The following is a 27055-nucleotide window of genomic DNA, read 5'->3' as shown; positions in this document are numbered from 1 at the left end:
CACATTACTCATCACCCTAGAATATTCACCAAGCCCATGCACCCCTCCAAAGACACCAGTAGTTGTTAAGCAGTCTTTAAGAATGAAAAAAAAAAAAAATACCAGTGTTGTTAGAGAGTTTTTCTCCCCTAACTGACTTCAGCCCTGCCCTGGAAGCAAAGGGAAAAACAAGTGGGGCCACTGAGGGCATGGGAGAGGCTGGGACTTGAACCTGAAGGTTACTGTTGGTTTCTTTCATCACTCTGAGATTTAGTTCTCCTTTTTAGAAAACAACCTAACAAGAACATATCTTGTTAAAACATCATGGAGATAAAACATTTTTTTTAAAAAAGCTCTTTGCTATTTTTATAACCAGATGTCAGTTGTTACATTATATAAATGTCTAAGAGGGATAGATTTTGTATAGTCAAACCCCTATAGCATAGTTTTCTCTTAGCCGGCGTCTCATGCCAAGTTCCAAAGATCTCCCTCTCAAGCTTTGATAAGCTGCCCAGTGAGAAGAGATAAAATTGGAATTGTAAAACCGCACCATTTCTGCACTTGTGATTAGCACTGGGGATCTGTATGACCTTTTCCAGAGTGTTTGGAAATTACTATCTGGTGACTTATCCCTTTCCAAAACAACAGATAAAAACTTATTTCATTTTGTCAGTGACGAATGTTCTGTGTTTGCCATACAAGATTATAAAGGCAGATTGGAAGAAAACAGGCAACAGCTGCATTTGTCATCATTTCAGAGACAGGGTAACAATACCTTTTCATATAACTCTTGGCCACCACATAAATCTCAGAAACTTGGTGTCTCCTGCTTAGGCTGACTGTGAGCTTATGGGAAAAGCACCAAGTTATCTTTTGATAAAGCTAGAGATAGGGAGAGTCGGAGAAAAAAAAAAAAAAAAAAAGGCCAGACTTCAGCAACACTTTTTCTAAGAGGCATGACAAATAAAGGAGAGACTGGATGGAGGTTGATGGAAGGTGTGTTGTCTTCCATGTGCTGAGCAGAAGAAGGTCCGAGGATGGGCTTCACCTGCTGAGAATCGCTCACTTCCCTGCTTAGAGCACAACCATCCACAACCATGAAGAAAGTCCCCCCATTAGATTCACCAAGAAGCAAAAGGAAATGGAAGCTTCACGGCATCTGTTTGCTACTTTTGTGATACTGCGACTACCCAACAAGCTTAAGAAATTTAAGTTGGCTCCGGTATGAGAGTACAGTATCTTATGGAGGAAGTCATGGTGGGAGATGCAATTCAAATCGCAGCAGGGGGCGGGGGGATGCCAGCACTCATTGGACCAGTTCCTTTGTCTCCTTTGTTCAGTCTGGACTCCAGTCCATGGCATGATGCTGCCTAGTCAGGGTCGGTCTTCCCTCCTGAGTTAATCTTCTTTAGAAAGTTTCTTGCAGACATGCCCAAAGATCTCCTCACTAATGCTCTAGGAATTTCATCATCTAATCATGCTGGCAATCACAATTAGTCATCCCAGTTCCTATTCAGAAGCCAGCAACCATTTCTTATATCTTCTCTTGCTTTGACTGTTCCTTTACATTCCAAGGAGAGCTGCTGTAAGATCCTTGAACCATGAAGGAAAATTTTTCTTACTTATATGTATCTCCTAGAAAGAACTTGCCTCAGAAGGACTTATCATTGCAAATCTGTTATGGATTTGGGTAGTGACAAGGGCAAAATAACATCTAAATTTACCAAGTCCCTTGAAAGTAGAGTCTATCTGACACTTGTCTGCCGCTAAAGAATGCCATGCAGGAAGCCACCTGGGGATGGTCCTCCATCTTGCTCAACTGTGATGGGTGCACTCTAGTGAGGCACAGCCCCAGAGATGTTGCCCCAGGAGGACTTCTTGCTACTGATGTGCTTTCTCATGTTTGTCATTGCCATACTCCTCATTTATTTGGTTCAGTGTGAATGGACTCTGGGAGAGCCTCACTGTCTGGTGTGATTACTTCCTGCATCATAGCTCAGCATATTGGACAAATTCCCTGCAGATCATCATGAAGAGAGAGAAAGAGGGTGAAGGAGAGAGAGGGAGGGAGGGAGAGAGAGAGAGAGAGAGAGAGAGAGAGAGAGAGAGATGGATGAATTAGTGGTTTATATGAATTAATAACTTTATAGAATTCCTGATTTGAGTGAAATCATTTTAGGAAGAAAACTTAAGGAGATGGTTTTAGTTGTTTTGCCTGAAAGATGTAATAAAGTTAGACTCAAGAATAGACTGTGCCCCCTCCTCATAGAATAGTAAGTAAAGGCTGCATAATAAGGCTGCATAATAATGAGCTTTCATAAATTACACTAAGAGGAGAAATAGGCTTGAGGCAGATTTGTAATCAAGGAAAAACATTCATCTAGGTCAGGTGCAAGGCTGAAACCACAGATAAGCACTAGAATAAAGCAAGGCCGTGTGAAACTGGTTCTTTCAACTTATAACGAGCTTATAGAATGAAACACTGATTTCAACTTACTATCGACATCCTTCTGGAACTCCTCTTTTGTATAATATTTTATCTATGAGTTTTTTGTTTTTATGTAGAGAACTTTTTGTCTAAAAAGCTATAAAAAGCTAAAAGCAAAACTAAAAAGTTGGTATAGCCCTTTTCTGTTTCACCCAGTGTGCATGTATCTGTGTGTATGTGTCTGAATCAATCTCTCTCTCTCTCTCTCTCTCTCTCTCTCTCTCTCTCTCTCTCTCTCTCTCCTCTTTTTTTCTCTCTGGCTCATGAAGAGTTAATGAAATCTGAGCCCTTGCCTGGAGGCCCCTGAACCAAAGAAAAGAGGACCCAGGTAACTGCGCTCCTCTGTGTAATCCCCTGCTGTCATCAGCAGGAGTTAACTGCCATAAACCATCATCTTTGGCCCCAGAATAGCAACAGAGAGTTAAATTGCCAAAAGTCACCAGCTTTTGGCCCCAATAGCCAGCACCATACATACCCTTCTACTTCCCGTAGTTACCTGGATGTCAGAGTAACCAGAAAGTGAGGTGGACCTTGAATCTGGAGTAGTCGAGAGTTTAGATTGTATCTCTTGCCTAATCTGGATTCCTTAAAAGTTTAGGAGCCATAAATCAATCAGTCTATGAGTGAAATTCAGAGCAGGAAACCCAGACAGGATTCAGGAGCCTGAGGAAACCAAAGGCAGGATCCATCTCAGGTGTCAGGTGTTGGAGCCAAAATGGGGCCAGGGAAGGACCAAGCTAAGACTTATGAAGCACAAACCTGAGGCATTGAGGTTCACTCCCAAGGCTCCACCACACAACGCACATAGCTCTGTCTTGTGGGTTAGTAGATTAGAGGTTTGCATGGGTTGGGCTCGCTTATCTAACCGGAATGAGACAGACAATAATTAAAACAATAATAGCCCATTGAGACTTTATATGTAGACTCCTACAAAACTAATATAAGAAGGGTCACCTTTTTAAAAATCACCATAAAATAAACTTAATCAACTCCTAATACATGCTGGGCAGTGTCCCAAAAATGCTATACAAATTACCTCATTTAGTGGTCCCAATAACTCTAGGATAGTATTATCCCTATCCTTAATATATATTTAAATTAAAAACCAACCAAACAAGCAAACAAACAAAACAAAACAAAACCTATCATAGAGAAAATAAACAACTGAATAGCCAAACTAGATTCTGAGGACAAAGTTATCTGTTTTTGGTCCTCCTGCTAGCTCTCAATTTCACTATGCAACATGAATATGTGCCTTTTGCTATTAATAGATATGAGAATCCCAAAGTAATAATGAGCCAATGCATACAATGTAATCTAATGCCCAAAGCTACTATAAGAAAAAAAATCAAGATTGAGGAAGGGGCTGGAGAGCACTGACTGCTCCTCCAGAGACCCAAAATACAGTTCTCAGCACCCCATGGAAGCTCACAACTGTGTGTAACTCCAGTTCCAGGGGATCCAACACCCTCACACAGACACACATGCAGGCAAAACACCAATGTACATAAGAAATAAAAATAAATAAAATTTAAAATGTAAAAGAAGAAATCAAGCATTTAGACTCTGGGGCTCTAAGCATGGAATCTAAGGACATCTCAACTTAGCCAAGAGGCAAATAGAAGTTACGACAAGTCTGCTTGCCTGTGCAAACTTGCTGAACTCGTTTATATCTGGTTCTCCACTTCTTCCTGAGCATATAGCAGAGTTATGCTTTCCCCTCTCGCAGTTACAAGCCAATGGGTGTCAGTGGCATGAGTCACTTCTAGAGTCAATGACACTGAGGCATTTGAGGGGAGGTGAGCGCCACCTGCTCTCTCTTTCTACACCACTTTAAACTTAATTGCCATACACAATAGATGCCAGGTCTTGAATGGAAGAAACAAACTTCAAAGACTCACCAGACTAGGTATACACTTTTCACAGTACGAAATAAACATTTATATGTTAAGCACTAAGGTTTAGTGGCATGCGTCTGCTACTAAAGTAAACCCTCTTGTCTATCCAAATGCCAAGACACTGCCAGTTGATGATGACAATTCTTCTGCTTAGCTCAATTACATGTTTGTAAACATCATCCCATTCACCAAACACCTCGAATCTAATGGTTATTCCTTCATTTCAAAGGCTATCAAAATGTCAAATTTCAGGAAATCTCAACTTTAAGACATAGCTAAGAATAGGAAGATAAAAAACCTTTAGCTCACAAAAATTCATTAGGAAAAAAAAAGTTATGATTTCATGTAAGAAAGGCTCTGGGACTTATTCAGACCATGTGACTTTTCATTCACTTATGTCTAGCCATGTATTTTTATAATCATAGACAATTATATAATTTTATAGTCATAAATAATTTTATAATCATAATATAATTTTATAATCACAGACAACTACTTCAATTAGTATTTCTGGAAGTAGGTCTCAATGGCAAAAAAGACAACTGAAAGAGACTCAGAATGACTCACCCTGGAACTATTATCAGTGGTTGGAGTGACAAATCGGGTTTGCTTTGCTTTGGTTTGTTTCTGTTTTTCAAGATAGGAGTTCTCTGTGCCACCCTGGAACCCACTCTGTAGACCAGGCTGACCTCAAACTCAAAGATCTTCCTGCCTGTCTCCTGAGTGCTGGGATTAAAGGTGCATGCTAATTCATGTCATTTTTAACAACCTGTAAGATACACATATTGTATCCACACATTCGTCCAAGATACATTATTCCCCCACCCTGACCTTCATCCCACTTTTTGACTTTAAAACAAAGAAGTAGGCATTTTAAAACTAATTAAAATACAAAAAGGAAGACAGAGGCAGAGATGGCTGCACCAAACACATTTCAAGATGCTCAAAATGTTTGTTAGGGAGAGATTTGGAGAATTTCTTTCTTCTCTCTCTTTCTTTCTTTCTTTTTCATTCATTTCATCATATTTAATTTTTCTTATAATTATTACATTCTACTTTTGTGATACAAAAGTAACCTTTTCAGGGATGAAGTCAGGTATTTCTCAAGGACTCTGATGAAATGAACTCCACTTCCGCATAAGATAAAGCCACCTTCTAATGCATCACATCACAGTGCATTCACAACCAATTTAGCGCTGATAAGATCAGTTCCTGATTCTCTCCTCAGAATCCTTAAGAGTGGACCCACCTCAGATTACATCAAGGTTGAGCTACTTAGTCAGGGGTTAAGTGTGTGGGGCTTTGGGAAGTAAACTGAGTCAGAGCTAATGAATCAAAGTTCTACATGCCCAATTCACTTCAATAAGCAAAGAACAGGTTTAGCTATCTGTCATGCCAGGGTGAGCTAAACCTTAGATGCACTACAGTGATAAAAAAAATTCTTCAGAATTGGATAAATATGCTGGTATTTACATAGGGGATTTAATAAATCCATTTTCCGGGAACTGTTACTAAGTTGCCCAGCCTGTTGATTTTGCAAATGAGTATGATGAGCTGAAGATATGACCTGAAACCAGAATATTTTCCATCCCTATGCATCAGTTGAAAGGTTGATCAATTCAAATTTCTAGATACTGATTCAGCATCAACTATAGTAGGTCAGAGCAGATACCCGAGTAAACAATGGGCAGGTTGACGTTCCTGCTAAGTGTCAACCAGCCAGGCTGAGCTTCTCTTTAGAGACCCAGGATTTGCAGTGGTAGAGGGTAGGCTTCAAGAAAGACTCAATCATTGAGATATAAGCTTTATAAAAAGAAGGGATAGTGAAACCCCCCCCCCAACATTTCAAACCATACAATCTCATCTCATGATGCTAAAAAGTTATTTCAATTCTTCATAAGGGAGACAGCAGCAGTTTTACAAAGAGTGTTGAGAACACCATTAAAGGAGAAAATAACAGAAAAGTGGCATAATGTTCCTGACTAGTCTGCCAGCACTCATGGGTAAGGATGCCTTCAGCCATGTACAGTTTCTGCCATCACAAAACTAACTTAACTTGATTTTAAGAATCTTGCTTCAGTTTAGTCTGATAAAGAGCTGAATTATCATAGAAAATCCTTAGAATGGAGAAAGAAAACAACCCGTTTGTAAGGGATGGAGCAGGGACCATTAGTGATGCTTAGGGAGGCCAGAGCTGCCAATGTAAACTCTACTACTGAAGGCAGAAGTAGATAGCAGGCATGTTTATCTGGCACTCTTCTGAGTTGCTTAATAGATGAGGGAGGTCCAGGACAACCAGGGCTACACAGAGAAACCCTGTCTTCAGAAACAAACAAAACAAGGTCCCTGCCCTCATACCTCTCACAGGTTGGCTGGGATACTGTTCAGTGGCAAAGTCTATGTCTAGCATGGGTTAGGCAAGGTTTCATCCTAAAACTGTTTAAAATAACCATTGAGTTCTTTTTTTAGAACAAAATTATTGTTTTTATTTATTATTTATTTATTTATTTTAAATTTTTTAAAATAATAATAATAAATGAAAAGAATTAAATCTAGTGTGAAACAGAGATGATACGCAGCTAACTCTAATCCTGAGCTATCAGTACTTCTGGGATATATGAGGTAAGCCTATAAAAAGAGTACCAGAAAGGGCTTTGCCAAAGAGATGATATCTAAATTGAAACCCAGTCTATCAATATTTGTGGCTGCTTATCAAGCTGTCCCCATAATTGACTAGCTAAAAGTAATAATTTCCTGAGTTCACAGTTCTGGGCCAGCTGAGCAGCTGTCACCTGGGGCTATCAAATCCACAGAGATGCTAGGTTGGATGGGGGTTGGATGGGAACCACTCATCTTAAGAAGGAGTTCACCAGTAAGCTCTGGTTCCCGCCATCTCTGGCCCCGCCAGCTGCCTCTTCCTGCGGACTTGCGCCACTTGAGTTCCATCAGAGGTTTTAAAAGGATAAGTGGCGGGGCAGTGGTGGCGCATGCCTTTAATCCCAGCACTTGGGAGGCAGAAGCAGACAGATTTCTGAGTTCGAGGCCAGCCTGGTCTACAGAGCGGGACCCAGAGGGAGCTGAAGTCATTGTGGGCCTCAAGAGAGAAAGAATTCATGAAAAGCAATATGACACTTTCCAGGTTGGGAGAGCTGGAGTAAGAGGGCTTTCTGAAGTGATCTAGGAGCGGGGCGTGGTCACTCTCTTCCATTTGTTGTCAGTCCATCTCGCCTGGGAGGGCAGGATGGAGCAGCAGTTTACATCCTGGCAGCCAGAAAACAGTACTTCCTCAGACTGAGCCCCACTTCCTACCTTTCACCATCTCTCAGTACCACCATAGGGATTCATGAAGAGGGTCCACATCATCTAATTGCCTTTGAAGGGAATATGTTATTTGCTAATGAGATTATGTCGGTTCAAAGAAATCAGCTAAAATTGAAGACAAAGGCATTAATATAGCAATGTTGAGGAAATGGGAGGCAAGGGTGAAGCAGATTGAAGAGTGGGCATCCCACTATGAAAGGAAGCCATTGTCTTCCGTGTATAGACCAAAACTGGCCAAGTGAGAAGAACCATCCTCCATTTGGAAGCTATTTCATCGTCAGAATCATGCTTTTAATTTTGTTAAAAGCTGTAAAGAGAGCGTTCACATATTTGCTTTGGAGTGCAAAATGGGAAATGGACAATGTATTTACCTTGTAACGTCCTATGCTCAACTTTGGTTTTACTATAAGACCCAGGAAAACCTCTTGCACTGCTATGAAGTTATTCCTGAGAATGCTGTGTGCAAGCTTTTTTTGATTTAGAATTTAACAAATTGGCCAACCCGGGAGCTGATGGGTAGAAGATGGTTGCATTGCTCATAGAGCATGTTTGTGAAGCACTTGAGGAGTTTTACAATGTTCAATGCTCAGCCGAAGATGTTTTTCAACCGGGATTCCAGCACTGAAGAGAAATTTAGCCAACACCTAATATTTCAGCTCCACAATGTGGCATTCAAAGATAACAGTCATGTTGGTAATTTTGTGAGAAAAATGTTGCAACCTGCTCTTCACTTGATGGCCAAGGATGATGAAGCTAAGATCCCAGAGGCAGTGGGCCAGGAAGCCTCCTGTTTTTCTGTTACACCATTAAAACAAGAGATTTCAGAGGCCTGGGAGAAGCTGAAGTTGCCTAAGCAGTGTGATCCCAATCTTTCATTTTTAGTTATGAAAAATCACATGAGAGAAAAATGCCTTTTTGTGGATCTAGGAGTGTATACAAAAAAAAAAAAAAAAAAAAAAAACCCAGAAACTTGCAACTGTATCAGTCATTCAAAATAAGAAAGTGTGTGCCTTTGGAGGTTGTTGAAGATAACAGATCTATTCCAAAACAGTCAAAAGATATTTCTGAGGAAAACCAGTATTTCCTATCTTCCCTGGTGAGCAACATCAGATTTTCAGACACTTTGGGAATTCTCACATGCGACCCATCTCAGACGAAACGAAAGCGGGCTGAGTGTTTTAACAGTACTGGCACTTCAGTGGAGTCCATTGAGGGCTTCCAGGGCTCCTGTACCCTGAGGTTGACCAATGTGTTCTTTCTTTGGTGAACAACCATGACATTGAAGGAGGGATTCGGCATTGGAAGTCCTTGTTCCCAGGAGAATGACTGGCTTCTGATATATGCACATATCGCTGGTGTGCAGACATTGGAAGAGGATATTATTACAAGAGTGATCAGATCATGACTCTGGTTGATCTGAAGAATGAAGTTTGGTGTCAGAAATGCCACGACCCGGTTCCCCATCACCCACTGAAGCAAGTCTGCTATTTCTTCTGAAAGATGAAGACTTCACTGCTGGAGAAACAGATGAAACCAGCAACTCACTGACCAAGGATTCTCAAAACCCACCATCCTGCAACTTGCCAGCAGTGGGCTTTCTGCCACTGCCTGGGATGATGAAGATGATGCCTTTTTCTTAGATGCTACAGAAGATGCTGACTCTGCTGACGCTGCAGATAAGAGCCTTCTTGGTTCAATGGATGATATTCCTGAGGGACTAACTATAGAAGCTTTACAGAATAGCTGGCTGTGGATAGAACATACACAACCAGGCTACAATTTGCCTGAAGCCTGAGATGTGATAACATAAATCTTAAATTAGTGCTGGGACTATAGCCCGACATTAGAATACTTACCTAAGATGTACAAGGCCCTGAATTTAACATCATACAAAAAAATCAAATTATTAACTTATTGTTAAACCTGTTTATAGCAACTGTTCTATCACTTGGTTTACCTAAGCCAGATTTATTGAAGGCTACCTTTGACATATTTCAGCAGACGCTCCTAATTAACCAGAATCATTCTATGCTTGCATTTGCACTGACATCATTAAAGTTTATTGTAGTAAATAAATAAATAAATAAATAAATAGCAGGAGTTCATCAGATAGATCTGGGTTTCTTGGGGTTTTTGTTTTGTTTTGGGTTTGTTGTTGTTGTTGTTGTTTGTTCATTTGTTTTGTTTTGTTTTGTTTTTCAATAGCTTGGCAGATGTTTGCACTGATGGTATCTGGGCAAGCTTCAAAGAATGGGTAGAAACTGCAAGCCTTTTCAATGTCAAGGCTTAGAATTGGCCCAGAGTAACTTTCCCTGCAGCCTGTTGGCCAAAGCCAGTTTTAGAGCCAGCTCAGACTCAACAATGATCTCCACCTCCAGATGGGAGTGACAATGCAGAAGGCATAGTTTCTGGGTGAGGCCAAGAACTGTAGCCATTTTAGTAACACTCTTTAACTAATAGAGGATGTGGTGTATGAAAAGCCCTGATCGTAATCAAGTGAGAGAGAGAAAATGGAGTTCTAGGGAATACAAATTGTGTACTGTGCCAGCAGCAAGAAAGTCAAAAGGGTTTCAAGGGAGGACACAAAAGTGTGATCAGAGGACAGACGTGAGAGACCCACTGTGTATTCATCCCAGGGAGACTTAAAGAGCTCCCTGCAGAAAAACAACCATGCAGTAGATATTACGCTTGGATAAACATAATATTAGGCTAGAGAAATGACTCAGCCCATAAAATCTAAGCTCACAACCAAAACATAGTATTATCTAGGCTCATATCTAGTTTGAAAACTCTCAGGGAAAGCATCATGAAAGAAGTAGAATTCAAACTGGACTTTGAAGAATAAAAATGACTTTGCCAGGAAGACATACAAAGGTAAGCATCAGGCAATATGCAGAAAGCAAAACACAACAAAATCTGTATTGGTATGATTTGTCTAAGCTGAGAACTACAGTCCTCAATCTCTTCCACGATGTAAAAGACTGTATGTTCATATCTAATACTGTCACACGAATACCCTGGGTGACCTCCAGAGTTAAGCCAGGATGCAGAATTAGATATGGGTGCCAGCTTTGGGATTATATTTCTACCCACTCTTCTCCCACTGACCTTTTGTGATACTGCATCTAAGACTCGTTGATGCCATTCCAGCTAGGGAAACGGGTAGGCTTACTATAAATCTCCACCCCCTACTCCTCCTCTACTCCAAATCCATTCCCCCACTCTCATCCCCAGTCGTGCACAGACCACCGGATGTAGCCTCCCCTCTACACTGTCTCCATCTTTTCCAGATGTTCTACCATAGTAGGCCCTGAGTATTTTGATATAGCTGAAGCACAAGACATTGACACAGATTTTCTTCTCCAAACTTCCCACAACTCATTGCTTTATCCCAGCACCCAACTCCTACATGCACCACTCTGGCTGTAGATGCAAGTAACCTAACTTCAGATCTTCACCGCATCTTCATCTCTCCTCCATTTCTGAAGCAGACTACAGAGCTATCTGCTGTGGCCTCTCCTCCTCTCTGCCCCCATCTCCAATGGATTGTGCAGTTTTGCTTTACCAACCTTCAAATCTACTCATCCTGTTATCCCAGCCCCCAACCCCAGCAAGCATTCCCTGGGAACCCACCAGGCAAGCCTACCAGAGAAGCTAGTATGACATCCCAGTGAAGCTAAAAATCAAGCTTCAAATCTTCAAATCTTCTACTCCATATCCAATCCCACAATTTCATCCCCAGCTCTACAGCTGACTACCTGTTGGGATCCTTCTTTCACTCTGACCCTATTTACAGAGGACTAAGCAGATCCTGGTGGAACACCCAGCTTTCCTTCTTCCTGTGGATCTCCTCAGCCCTACCCTATCCTATCCCCAAAGTGCCAGCTCCCAATGTCTAGAAAAACATTTTATCCAGAACCCCCCCCCACACACACACACACAGTGGCCACACCTAGCAGGATCTCAGAAGAACTCCCTGCCAGGCAACACACAGCCCCTACACCTTCCTAGGAACCAGAGAGGGCAACCGAAACCAAGGAACAAAAGGTGTGTCCAACAAAGACAAGAGTAGATATCAGCATCTAGAATTGCAATTATCCCCAATACAGATACCTAAAAATCAGCATAAAATACAATCAATAATAGCCAGGATGATATGTTTCTTCTAGACCCCAATAACTCTATCACAGCAGGTCCCGAGTATTGCAACATAGCTAAAGTACAAAACAAAGACTATAAAATAGCCTTTATGGATATGATAGAGATCCCTGAAGAGAAAATTCAAAAATCCCTCAATGAAAACATAAACCAATAGCAGAAGGAAATGAACAAAACAGTTCAAGACCTGAAAGTGAAAATAGATTCAATAAGGAAAACATATACAGTGAGGTAAAAATGGAAATGAGAAACTTGGGAACCCCAACAGGAAACTCAGCAGCAAGCTTCATCAACATCCTTATCTTGTAGTCACAAGAGATGGAAGAAGTCACAAGAAGCTCAGGCATTGAAGTCATAATAGAAGAAATAGAGACCTTAGTCAAAGAAAATGTTAGCTGTAAGAAACTCCTGGCACAAAACATCCAGGAAATCTGGGACATTAAGACCAAATCTGTTGGACAGTAAAAGCATGCCAGGAAGTTAGATAAGGTAGACCCTGAGACACCATGGGCACACACCTGAGACTTAGGCGACTCCCAGCTCCCTGCCAGACTCCTGGCCTGGAACATACGCCATGTTTCTCACATAAAAGAAATGAGTTCTATGGCCATGTAGGCCCAAAACAGAGTTCTCCATGCTAATGAGGTCCTAGAGGCCCAGAGGGCTTAGCCAGTAAGCTTCCCTTCCCAGACATTCCTCCCTGCAAAAGGCATTTAAATCTCAGGTCTACCCTGAGAAGTGGGTATGGTAAGTTATACATCCATTTTCCACCATGAACAATCAATAAACTGTTTAGAACTGTGGATTATCTCTTTTATCAAGATATGCTGTGGGAAGCCATGGAGAAGACATTCGACTACAGAGCCATGGCTTAATTCTCCCACAAAAGGCCCCTCTGTACTCCTTGCCAGAGCCACCACAAAGCCTACCTCTGCCAAGCTGAGAACAATTACCACTGGAGAAAGCCAGAGATCCTCTCCCCACCCTCTGTCACATCCTCCTCCTTGGCCCTGGGCTAGACGCTGTCCCCATCCTGTGGGCCCTCAATTCTGTTCTACGCTCCCAGGGGCACCTGAATGTCCAAGAGTCTGGGAACCCCACAGCACCAGCCTCATCACGGGCCCAGGGAACCCTGAACCAGCTCCTGATTTCCCACATCTCAGACAGTGTTCTGACTCCCCATGAGGCTGTGCCCTGTGGAGGAGCTGATAGGAACCCACACGAATCTAAGAGTAATAGGAATAAAGGAAGGAGAAGAAATTCAGATCAAAGTCACTAAAAATATTCTCAACTAAATCATAGAAGAAAATGCCCCTAACTTAAAGAAGGGGATGCCTATCAAGGTACAAGAAACATACAGAACATCAAATAGATTGAACCATAACGGAAATTCCCCTCAGGATAAAATAAGCAAAACACAAAATATACTGAACAAAGAAAGACTATTAAAAATTGCAAGAGAGAGGAGTCGCTTGGAATAGGAGCCTTTCAATTTCCATCTCTGCCTGTAGCAGATCGTCTTCTATGGGGCTCCATACCCAAATAGCGCTGGGAGGGAGTGAGCATCCTAGGAGTTTAGGCAGGCCTGTGAGTGCAGGTACAATCACCACTGCTGCTCAGAGGAACCCTCAGGACACAGGAACCAAGGAGCTGCCTGGGACAAGAGACTTCCAATTTCTCTCTGCACCCAGAACTGATCCTGTGCCACAGAGCTACATGCACAAATACTGCCAGGAGAGAGCTGGTCTTCCAGGAGTACCTACACACCTGCAAGCACAGGTAAGAAAACTACTTCTCTTCAAATTCCTGACCCAAGAGGGACCCTCGAAGTGCCATGAGGACACAGGAATCAAGGATCAACTGGGGGCAGAATCCTTCTGGTCTCTATCTACACCCCAGAACTGACTCTGTACCACAGCTCTCTATACCCAAATTCTTCCCAGAAAGAACTGGTCTCCCAGGAGTACTGACACACAAGCTTGCAGGAGGGACAAGCCAAAGCCAGAGATAGCAAGACCAGTTAACTCCAGAGATAACCAGATGGTGAAAGGCAAGCGCAAGAATGTAAGTAATAGAAACCAAGACTACTTGGCATCATCAGAACCCAGTTCTCCCACCACAGCGAACCCTGGTTACCCAACACACCAGAAAAGCAAGATTATGATTTAAAATCACATTGCCTGATGATGATAGAGGAATTTAAGGAGAACATAACTAATTTCCTTAAAGAAATAAAAGAGGACACAGGTAAACTGGCAGAGGACCTTAAAAGGGAAACAAAAATCCCTTAAAGAATTACAGGAAAACACAACCAAACAGGTGAAGGAATTGAACAAAACCATCCAGGACCTAAAAATGGAAATAGAAACACGGAAGAAATCACAAAGGGAGACAACACTGGAGATAGAAAACCTAGGAAAGAGACCAGGAGTGACAGATGCAAGTATCACCAACAGAATACAAGAGATAGAATAGAGAATCTCAGGTACAGAAGATTCCATAGAAAACATTGACACAACAATCAAAGAAAATGCAAAAAGCTCCTAACCCAAAACATCCAGGAAATCCAGGACACAATGAAAAGACCAAACATAAGGATAATAGGTATAGACAAGAAGGAAGATTCCCAACTTAAAGGGCCAGTAAATAGCTTCAACAAAATTACAGAAGAAAACTTCCCTAATCTAAAGAAAGAGATGCCCATGAACATACAAGAAGCCTACAGAACTCCAAATAGACTGGACCAGAAAAGAAATTCTTCCCATCACATAATAATCAAAACACCAAACTTACTAAACAAAGAAAGAATATTAAAAGCAGTAAGGGAAAAATGATCAGAAACATATAAAGGCAGACTTATCAGAATTACACCTGACTTCTCCCCCAGAGACTATGAAAGCTAGAAGATCCTGGGCAGATCGCATTCAGACCCTAAGAGAACACAAATGCCAGCCCAGGCTACTATACCCAGCAAAACTCTCAATTACCATAGATGGAGAAACCAAGATATTCCATGACAAAATCAAATATACACACTATCTTTCCACAAATCCAATCCTACAAAGGATAATAGATGGAAAATGACAACACAAGGAGGGAAACTACACCCTAGAAAAAGCAAGAAAGTAATCTTTCATCAAACCCAAAAGAAGATAGCCACACAAACATAAAAATAACATCAATAATAACAGGGAGCAACAATCACTATTCCTTAATATCTCTTAACATCAATGGACTCAATTCCCCAATAAAAAGACATAGACTAACATATTGGATATGTAAACAGGACTCAGCATTTTGCTGCATACAGAAAATGCACCTCATTGTCAAAGACAAACACTACCTCAGAGTGCAAAACAATTTTCTAAGCAAATGGTCCAAAGAAACAAGCTGGAGTACCCATTCTAATATCAGATAAAATCAACTTTCAACCAAAAATCATTGGAAAAGATAAGGAAGGGCACTTCATACTCATCAAAGGAAAAAAATCTACCAAGAAGAACTCTCAATTCTGAACATATATGCTCCAAATGCAAGTACATCCACAATCAGAAAAGAAACGTTACTAAAGCTAAAAGGACACATTGCACCTCACACAATAATTGTGAGGGACTTTAACACCCCACTCTCATCAATGGACAGATCAGGGAAACACAAACTAAACAGAGTCACAGTGAAACTAACAAAAGTTTTGGACCAAATGGATTTAAAAGATATGTATAGAACATTTCATGCTAAATCAAAAGAATATACCTTCTTCTCAGAACCTCAAAGAACTTTCTCCAAAACTGACCATATAATCAGTCACAAATCAGACCTCAACAGATATAAAAAAAAAAGATTGAAATAATCCCATGCCTCCTATCAGATCACTGCAGATTAAGGCTGGTCTTCCATAGCAAGAAAAACAACAGAAAGCCCACATATACATTTCTGAACAATGCTCTACTCAATGATAACTTTGTCAAGGAAGAATAAAGAAAGAAATTAAAGACTTTTTAGAATTTAATGAAAAGGAAGATACAACATACCAAAACTTATGGGATACAATGAAAGCAATGTTAAGAGGAAAACTCATAGCTCTGAATGCTTCCAAAAAGAAACTGGAGAGAGCATACACTAGCAGTTTAATAGCACACCTGAACGCTTTAGAACAAAAAGAAACAAATACACCCAAGAGGAGCAGACAGCAGGAAATAATCAAACTCAGGGCTGAAATCAACTAAGTAGAAACCAAAAGAACTATACAAAGAATCAACAAAACCAGGAGCTGGTTCTTTGAGAAAATCAACAAGATAGATAAACCCTTAGCCAGACTAACCAGAGGACATAGAGACAATACCCAAGTTAACAAAATCAGAAATGAAAAGGGAGATATAACAACTGAAACTGAGGAAAACCAAAACGTCATCAGATCCTACTACAAAAGGCTATACTCAACAAAACTGGAAAACCTGGATGAAATGGACAATTTTCTAGACAGAAGCCAGGTACCAAAGTTAAATCAGGATCAGATAAACGATCTAAATAGTCTCATATTCCCTAAAGAAATAGAAACAGTCATTAACAGTCTCCCAACCAAAACACCCCAGGACCAGATGGGTTTAGTGCAGAGTTCTATCAGACCTCCAAAGAAGACCTAATCCCAATACTCCTTAAACTACTCCACAAAACAGAAACAGACAGAACTCTACCCAACCCATTCTATGAAGCCACAATTACTCTGATACATAAACCACACAAAGACCCAAAGAAGAAAGAGAATTTCAGACCAATTTTCCTTATGAATATTGATGCAAAAATACTCTATAAAATTCTAGCAAACCGAATCCAACAACACATCAAAACGATCATCCATCATGATCAAGTAGGCTTCATCCCAGGAATGCAGGGATGGTTCAATATATGGAAATCCAGCATCATAATCCACTATATAAACAAACTCAAAGAAAAAAACCCATATGATCATTTCATTGGATGCTGAGAAATCATTTGACAAAATTCAACACCCCTTCATGATCTTCATGGGAAGATCAGGAATTCAAGGCCCATGCCTAAATATAGTAAAAGCAATATACAGCAAACCAGTAGCCAACATCAAACTAAATGGAGAGAAACTTGAAGCAATCCCACTAAAATCAGGGACTAGACAAGGCTGCCCACTCTCTCTCTCTCTCTCTGCCTATTCAATATAGTACTTGAAGTCCTAGCCAGAGTAATTAGACAACAAAAGGAGGTCAAAGGGATACAATTGGAAAGGGAAAAGTCAAAATATCACTATTTGCAGATGATATGACAGTATAAATAAGTGACCCCAAAAATTCCAGAGCACTCCTACCACTGATAAAAAACTACAGCAAGGTGGCTGAATATAAAATTAACTCAAACAAATAAATCAGTGGCCTTCCTCTACTCAAAGGATAAGCAGGCTGAGAAAGAATTTAGGGAAACAACACCCTTCACAATAGTCACAAACAATATAAAATACCTTGGTGTGACTGTAAATAAGCAAGTAAAAGATCTATATGACAATAACTTCAAGTCTCTGAAGAAAGAAACCAAAGAAGATCTCAGAAGATGGAAAGATTTCCTATGATCATTGCCTGTCAGTATTAATATAGCAAAAATGTCCATCTTGAAGAAAGCAATCTACAGATTCAATGCAATCCCCATCAAAATTCCAACTCAATTCATAAAGTTAGAAAGCAATTTGTAAATTCATCTGAAATAACAAAAAACCTAGGATAGCAAAAACTATTCTCAACAATAAAAGAACTTCTGGTAGAATCACCATCCCTGACCTCAAGCTGTACTACAGAGCAATTGTGATTTAAGAAAAAAAAGAAAAGAAAAGAAAAACAACTGCATTGTATTGGTACTGTGACAGGCAGGTAGATCAATGGAATACAATTGAAGACCCAGAAATGAATCCACATACCTATGGTCACTTGATCTTTGACAAAGGAGCTAAAACCATCCAGTGGAAAACAGACAGCATTTTCAACAAATGGTGCACGTCCAACTGGTGGTTAGCATGTAGAAGAATGCAAATCGATCCATTCTTATCTTCCTGTACAAAGCTCAAGTCTAAGTGGATCAAGGACCTCCACATAAAACTGAATGCACTGAAACTAATAGGAAAAAAAGTGGGAAAGAGCCTTGAGAACATGGACACAGGGGAAATTTTCCTGAACAGAACACCAATAGCCTATGCACTAAGATCAAGAATTGACAAATGGGACCTCATAAAATTACAAAGCTTCTGTAAGGCAAAGGACACTGTCAATAGAACCAAAGGTCAACAAACAAATTGGGGAAATATCTCTACCAACCCTACATCCAATAGAGGGCTAATATCCAATATATACAAACAACTCAAGAAGTTAGACTCCAGAGAACCGAATAACCCTATTTAAAAATGGGGTTAAAGAGATAAACAAAGAATTCTCAACTGAGGAATACTGAATAGCTGAGAAGCACCTAAAGAAATGTTCAACATTCTTAGTCATCAGGGAAATGCAAACCAAAACAACCCTGAGATTCCACCTCACACCAGTCAGAATGGCTTAGATCAACAACTCAGGTAAGAGCAGATCCTGGTGAGGATGTGGAGAAAGAGGAACACTCCTTCATTGCTGATGGGATTGGAAACTGGTACAACCACTGTGGAAATCAGTCGGGAGATTCCTCAGAAAATTGAACATAGTACTACCTGAGGACCCAGAAATTCCACTCCTAGGCATATACCCAGAATATACTCCAATATAATAAGGACACATGGTTCACTATGTTCATAGCAGCCTTATTTATAATAGCCAGAAGCTGGACAGACCGAGATATCCCTCAACAGAGGAATGGATACAGAAAATGTGGTACATTTACACAATGGAGAACTACTCAGCTATTAAAACAATGAATTTATGAAATTCTTAGCAAATGAATGGAACTAGGAAATATCATCCTGGGTGAGGTAACCCAATCACGAAAGAACACACATGGTATTCACTCACTGATAAATGGATATTAGCCCAGAAGCTCGGAATACCCCAGATACAATTCACAGACCACATGGAGCTCAAGAAGGATGACCAAAGTATGGATAATGTCGTCCTCCTTAGAAGGGTGAACAAAATACCCATGGAAGAAGTTACAGAGACAAAGTGTGGAGTACAGACTGAAGGAAAAGCCATCTAGAGACTGCCCCACCTGGGGATCTATCTCATATCAGTCATCACACCCAGACACTATTATGGATGCCAACAAGTGCTGGCTGACAGGAGCCTGATAAAGCTGTCTCCTGAGAGGCTCTATCAGTGTCTGACAAATACAGAGGTATATGTTCTCAGCCAACCTTTGGACTGAGCACAGGGTCCCCAATGGGGAACTAGAGAAAGGATCCAAGGAGCTGAAGGGGTTTGCAGCTCCATAGGAGAAACAACAATATGAACAAACCAGTACCCTCAGAGCTCCCAGGGACTAAACCACCAACCAAAGAGTATACATGAAGGGACCCATGGCTCCAGCCACATATGCAGCAGAGGATGGCTTCATTGGTCTTCAATGGGAGGAGAGGCCTTTGGTCCTGTGAAGGCTCTATGCACCAGTGTAGGGGAATGCTAGCACCAGGAAGTGGATGTGGGTTGGTTGGTGAGCAGGGGGGGGGGGAATAGGGCGTTTTCAGAGGAGATTGGGGGTTTTCAGAGGGGAACCCAGGAAAGGGGATAACATTTGAAATGTAAATAAAGAAAATATATAATAAAAAATAAGATGGAAAAAATTCAAGAGGAAAAAGACCAAATAACATATAAAGGCAGATCTATTCAAAGACTTCTGTCAAGATTCTAAACACCAAAAGGGCCTGGAGAGGTATTCTACAGACACAAAGAGACCATAGATGCCAGTCCATACTACTTTTCTCAGCAAAACTTTCAATCACAATAGACTGAGAAAATAAGACATTCCATAATAAAATTTAAGCAATATTTATCTACAAATCCATCCCTACAGAAGGTACTAAAAGGAAAATTCCAACCTAAAGAGGTTGACCAAACCCAAGAAAACACAAGGAATAAATAACCAGACCAGCAAATCAAAAGAGGGAACACACGTGCCCACATGCCTGCATGCTCGAGCGTACACACACCCCTACCTTATCACCACCATCACCACCAACAACAACAATAACAACAAAATAGCTGGAATCAACAAACACTGGGTAGTGAAGCATGTCTTTAATCCCTTTAATCCCAGCTCCTACGAGGCATAAACAGGTGGAGTTCTGAGTTTGAGGCCAGCCTGATCTACAGAGTTCCAGGACAGCCAGGGCTGTACAGAGAAATCCTGTCTCAAAAACCAAAACTAAAATAAAATGACAAATACTTCTAATTGATATCTCTCAACACCAATCATCTAACTTCCCCAGTCAAAGACTGTCTGAGACTAACAGAATGAATGCAAAAACAGGAATGATCCTTCTGCATCCAAAAACCACAATTTAATATCACAGATAGATATCACCTCAGGGTAAAAGGATGGAAAAAGATATCTCAAGCAAATAGACCTAAGAAGCAAGCTGATCTAGCCATTTTAATATCTGACAAAATAGAATTCAAGCCAAAATTAATCAGAAGAGATAGGGAAGGACACTAAATTCTCATCAAAGGAGAAAAAAATCTATCAAGAGGACATTGCAATTCTTAAGATCTATACACCAAACAAAAGGAAGCCCCAATTCATAAAAGAAACACTACCACAGCTTAATTCACATATGGACCTTTGTACACTGATAGTGTGAGACTTAAGTATCCACTGTTGCCAATAGATGAGTCATCCAGACAAAATCCAAACAGAGACGTGCTGGAGCTAACTAACATTATAAACCAAATGGACCTAACAGATACTTACAAAATATTTCACCCAAACACAAAAGAATATACCATCCTCTTAGCATCTCAAGGAACTTTAGCTAAAAATAATCATATTTTTAGCTAAATAAGACACAAAGCAAAGTCCAACAGATACTAAAAAATTGAAATAACACTCTGCATTCTATCTGACTGGATATCAACAACAACAGAAACAGCACAAAATGTACAGACTTATTAAAACTGAACAACTTACTACTCAACCAAAAATGGTCTGTTGAGGTCCAGGAATTGCCTCACAAGTGACAGGAACAACGATCTCAGTCAGATAGGGATAGTTTGTTGAGCATGTGCCATGATGTTGTTGACCAGGGCCATGGTACAGATTCTGGAACTGAACCATGACCTGAATTAAGATCCCACAGCGGTCTTAAGTCTCAAATCCACAAATATCTGTGCCATGTTATTTCACAAGCCAGGATTTAGGTATAGGGAGTTGCCTTGTCTAACATTCATGTCCTAACTTGTCTACCAGCGTGGGAATTTTCTAACAATCATGTCTTAACTTGCCAACCAGAATGTCAGTTACCCACAAACATGTTCCTTTCTGCTAAGTAGGACGTCAGTTCCCAAGGAGATCTTCAGAACTTAAACTCTACTTGACTATTACTCAAAATGGAAGTCTTATTCCAAATACTTTCATTTATTGGTGCAAGTGTCTCTTTTATGTTGGGGTCCAACCCAGGGGCAGCTTATACCATAAAAGCTTATACACAGATGCAGGGAGTGCTGCTGGGTGTTGGTTTGGGTCCAAGCTCGTTGTGGGTAACTATACAAAACAGTTCTACTGACTTTTATTGTGATTGATTTCCAAGGGCACAGAACATTAGAGAATTTCCTAGAAACAGCAGAAATATATGAGAAAGTTTCCTTATAATGACAGGCTAGCCAGGTAACTGTTTCCTAGGCCTTAACATTTTACCTAGGCCTTAACATTCCATCTAAGCTTTGATATTTTACCTAAGTCCCAACAGGTCAAGACAAAATTAAGGAAAAAAAAAAATCAAAGACTTTCTAGAATTGAATAACAGTAAAAATACAACATACCCAAACTTACAGGACACAGTACAGGCAGTTCCCAGAAGCAAGTTCATAGCATTAAGTGCCTATATTTTATAGATCTCTTGTGATACACACACACACACACACACACACACACACACACACACCACACACACATGTGCTGCTGGGTGTTGGTTTGGGTCCAAGCTCGTTGTGGGTAACTATACAAAACAGTTCTACTGACTTTTATTGTGATTGATTTCCAAGGGCACAGAACCTTAGAGAATTTCCTAGAAACAGCAGAAATATATGAGAAAGTTTCCTTATAATGACAGGCTAGCCAGGTAACTGTTTCCTAGGCCTTAACATTTTACCTAGGCCTTAACATTCCATCTACAACATACACATGTGTGTGTGTGTGTGTGTGTGTGTGTGTGTGTGTGTGTGTGTGTGTATCACGAGTAACTTAACAACATACCTGAAAGCTCTAGAACAAAAAGGAAAAAAATCATGTCCGAAAAAAGAAAGGCAGCAAGAAATAATCAAACTCAAGGCTAAAATTAGGAAAATAGAAACAAAACAAAAACAAAATCAATACAAAGTATCTATAAAATGAAGAGTTGGTTCTTTGAGAAAATCAGTAAGATTGACAAACAAACTAAAAGGTAGAGAAAGAATATCTACCAAGCAGAAATGTATAAACAGGACATAACAACAGATACCAAGGAAATCCAGAGAATCATAAAGACATACTTTAAAAATCTGTACTCCGCAAAATTGGAAATTCCTTCACTCAAGGATAAATGTACAAAAAAATAGGAAAATCTAAAAGAAATGAATAATTTTCTCATTAGATACTATTTACCAAGGGTAAAACAAGGTCAGATAATCAATTTAAATAGACCTATAATCCCTAAGGAAAAAGAAGAAATCATTAGAAGTTTCACAACCAAAAAAAGCCCAGGGCCAGATGATTTTAGCACAGAATTCTACCAGACTTTCAAAAAAGTTAATGCCAATACTCCTCAAACTATTCTACAAAATAGAAACAGAAGGCACATTGCCCAATTCTTTTATGAGGCTACAGTTACTCTGATATCCAAACCACATAAAATTTCGACAAAGAAAGAGAAATGCAAACCTATTTCCCTTATAAACATGGATTTAAAAATCCTCGAAAAATATTTGGAAACTAAATCCAAGAACACATCTAAAAGAGCATCCATGATGATCAAGTAGGTTTTATCCCAGAGATGTAGATATGGCCCAACACTCTTAAATAGATAAATGTAATCCACCATATAAACAAACTGAAAGACAGAAACCACACAGCCACCTCAATAGCTGCAGAAAAGGCCTTTGACACAATCCAAAACCCCTTCATGGTAAAAGTCATGGAGAGCTTAGGGAGTATTTGGCTAACAGAAATCAAATTCAACAGTATTTTTGTTATTTGTCTCATTTTGTTTGGGGCATTTTGTTGTTGTTGTTGTTGTTTGATTGCTCTTCTGCTTATATGTGACAAGGTAAAGGAGGGAATATAAGGAGGAGCAACTAACATATGAAAAGCCATATAGAAGCCTAATGTGACAGGCATATCCTAAATATATACATATATAAAAGGAAATTATATAGGATTACCATATAAAACTGGTGACAAAACCCAACTAGTCATTTCATGCCGACAGCTAAAACCTCTATTGCCAGTACCGGTTTGCATTGTGCTGAGTCATTGGCCAAAGAGATCTCATAGACAGCCCTCAAACATCACACCCCATAGTCACCATTGATTAATCTCTATAACGTGATAGTAAAACCCTGTTGCTGAAGATACGACTTACTTATGTCACCAAACGTGGATTATTAAGCTGGTGCCCAACTAGAAGCTTCACCTCTACCCACTAGTGTTCATGGTACTGTAGAGTACTTTGCCTGCTACTGGAGGAAAAAGTTCTCAGCTACAAAGTCTGTGATCTACAACAGAGATCTGCTTGCAAGATATACTGGTAAAATAGTGGGACAAATATTATAGAATTTACCAATCATGTTTTTATTGGATTTAAAGCCCACTCCATGAGATACAACCTATGCCCAATACTGCCAAAGTCACCAAAATCTGACAGTAGATAGGTCATGGGCCTTAGGGGGAAAACAAATACTATTATCTGCTAACGGAATGCAGCAATAATATTACTCCTAATGACATATTGTTATACCTGTAGGTTGGAGCAATCATTTAACCCTCACTGAAGAGGTTTTCTTGGCATGGATTGGAGCTAACATGGACAGTGGACATCAAGTAATAGCCCTCAGTTTGGAGCACTCAGCCCTGAATGGGGTGTGTTTATTAAACCCCTCTCCTCAAGGCTCAGAGGTCTATGCAGAAGAGGAAGTAGAGGGGTTGTAAGAGACAGACTGGTAGTCACTCTAAGAAAACAGTGTCTTTCAAATATAACAGAACTGGTACACATAGGAACTTACAGAGACTGTGACAGAGAGCACACACGAGACCTGCATAGTTTCAAACCAGACAAACATCCCAGCACTGAGGAGGGGGGTAAACATGGAATCCCACCTCTAACTATTTGCAACTGATACCTGCTCAGAAAGGGCAAATCTACTTTCTCCAATGGAGCAGCTCAGGTGAATTGACCACATTCTAGGCCAGGCCTCACATCCAGGAGTGGTGGGCCAATAAAAAACAGACTCCATGGGTTTTCTGGTTTTGTTTTATTTTGAGACTGTCCTTGAGGAATAGTTTCTGGGTGACTGAGGCCGCACACAGTTCATTTTTGTTTTGTTTTGTCTTGTTGCGTTTCTTGGGTTTAGGGCCTTTTTATTTCCTTTTTTGTTGTACTTTAGGGTTTGGTTTCGTTTGGTTTGGTTTTTTCTGAGAAAGGGAATGAACATAAAGCTGTGTGGGCAGGAAGGTAGGGAGGAGATGGGAGGAGGTGGGGGAGGGGAGAGAGTGTGATCAAAGTATATCTTATGAAAAAAATTAAATAAAAAACCCATTAGTTAATAAAATAATTGTTGCAAGGATGGATGAGAAATACATGTCAAATGGACTCAACCATAAATATAACTGTTTCAGTCACGTTGAGTACTAACGATTCTTTCTGGACTTTAACACTGTTAATAGCTGGTTCTCAGACTTTCTGAAATTTCCCCTTGGTTTAGTACATCTGGACTTGATAAGAAATATTAAAGGCCTACACAAGAAAAACATGTGACATAAAGGGAATTCCTTGTCTCATCCTAACCACAAAGCCAATATACTGTAATTACCAGCCACACCCAATCTCCATGTACATGACGTTGGGAAGGACTTTGACAACTGACCTTTCACAATAGAGCTCAACAGGAAACCAAAATAATGTGTGTACCATGGAGGTGCAATCCGGGTGGGATTGGGGGTGCGCAATATTCTGCTTTGGAGCTACACTTCCACCTCGGCCTGACAAACTCCCTGTACCTCTTCTAGTTTCACGGAATGGCACAGGGACCAGGAAAGGACTAGGGTTCTGTCTACAAAGGCCAAGCATCTCCTAAGCCTAAATGAAGTGCGTCTTCAGCAGAACTCAGATGAAAGTGCCCCCTTTGGAGTTTGGGGGGGTTCAAAATGTCTTCATAATTTTTTTCTTTGCAATGTAGCATCATAAATATGGTATTTGTATGATTCAATTAATAATTTGACAAGTATGAACCTCTAGGAAAGTAGTAACCTGCTCTGAAAAGGGTGACCTGACCATAATTTGTCCTCTTCGAATCATCTTAGAAATAAGTAGGTCTTTGGGTTACCATAATGTTCCATTAAGAATTCAGAGTAATTCTGAGTTAAAAACTATTTTTTTTTCTCCCAGGGTCTTAAAACAGCACATCATTTCTCTATCCAAAATGTTCTACAACAAGTATTGTTAGACAATTGGTAAATGTTCAAACCAGCTGTTAAGGGAGAAAAAGCTTTGATGTATAACATTTGTCCGTTTCTTTGCAGACTTCAATCACTGCTGATTTCCATTAGTAACCAAAAGATAATTCTCAAACATCAGCCTGAATGGATCAGTAGAGTAACTGACTTTAACCAGCCAATTCGAGCTGGCCCCCACATATCACTGTCATTGTGCCAAGTCACTTAGGAGCTACCTCTCAAACACAGTCTCAGGGAACAACAAAGATCCAAATAATCAGATGAATTAAATACAGGGCCCAGACAGGAAATTTGGCAACAACAGAGGAAAAAAAAAGACAATAAAATGGATTGAGGGAGCAGGGACTTGAGGTGGGAGTAGGAGAACTCAGGGTATGGAGGAGAAAAAAACAGCAAGGACAAGGTAAAGAATTTTTTTTTCCCTGAAAATATCTCTAAACTCCAAAGAGGCTGAACTTCTGGGGGACCCTGCAACCAAGTTAATAATATGCCGAAAGAGATTAACAGATTAAAAGCCATTACAAACAAGCAAATATCCCTTAAACATTGGAGCAACATATGGATATAGGGTAATATGTGTTTGCAGTCTTGAGTGCTATTCTGGGTGAGTTGTGTCAGTACAGAGATTCTTCCCTGGTAAAACTCTGTAAGAATCCTTCATCTACTCCCACGGTGTGTTTTCTGTGCTAGTCAATAAACACAGAGTTTTGTTCTGCCTTTTGTAAGTGTCAGGCAGAAGACACAGGGATTTAAGGAGAGAATCCAAGCTTGTGCTTCCTTGTGGTCAAACTACTCCACGAGAAAGAGAAAGTGCACAAGGAAATGGGGATTTTTTTTTCAAAGAGATAGAAATGTTAGAAAAGAAAGATTCAATGAGCCATATTGCAAATGCAGAGAAAAGTCTCACCAACAGACTCAACCAAGAAGAGAGAATATTAAAGAGAGAAGGTAAAGGCAGCTCCAGCAAACAATGACAAACAGACATGAGCGTGACCTCAAACTCCAAGACTGGGGCATGGGATCTAAAGAAGAAACCTCAGGCTGGACAGATGGCTCAGAGGTTAAGAGCACTGTCTGCTCTTCCAGAGGTTTTGAGTTCAATTCCCAGCAACCACGTGGAATCTGATGCCCTCTTCTGGCATGCAGATGTCCATGCAGATAGAACTTGTGTATATATAAAATAAGTTTAAAGCAAACAAAAAAAAAAAAAAAACAAAAGAACAAACCTCAGTATCCAGTGGGTAAAAGGAGCTAAGATTAAAAGCTAAAGACAGATAATTTGTTCAACACAATTATAACGGAAATTTCTCAAAACCAGATAAAGGTATGGACATTTAAAGATAAGAAGCATTTT

The 27055-nt window shown here is 40.1% G+C and overlaps 1 protein-coding gene and 1 pseudogene across 11 annotated transcripts in view; one reads left to right on the top strand and one right to left on the bottom strand.

Moving 5' to 3' along the window:
• Asah2 (N-acylsphingosine amidohydrolase 2) overlaps window positions 1-27055 on the bottom strand; it is a 116457-nt gene that overhangs the window by 79973 nt on the left and 9429 nt on the right. For 2 of the 11 annotated variants that reach the window (XM_029472846.2, XM_085834001.1), the window contains one exon: window positions 3227-3328. The exons of the other annotated variants lie outside the window; for them this stretch is intronic. The gene's annotated coding sequence lies outside the window, so the exon portion shown is untranslated. The remainder of the gene's footprint in view (window positions 1-3226; window positions 3329-27055) is intronic. 11 annotated transcript variants of the gene reach the window in all.
• Window positions 7824-9481, top strand: LOC110286018 (DNA-directed primase/polymerase protein-like; annotated as a pseudogene).

Source organism: Mus caroli, unplaced genomic scaffold, assembly GCF_978045245.1.
Source record: "Mus caroli unplaced genomic scaffold, Mus_caroli_1 scaffold_20, whole genome shotgun sequence".
NCBI classification, from domain to species: domain Eukaryota; kingdom Metazoa; phylum Chordata; class Mammalia; order Rodentia; family Muridae; genus Mus; species Mus caroli.
The sequence above is the reverse complement of the archived record's forward strand: the minus strand, read 5'-3'. Positions and strand labels throughout refer to the sequence as shown.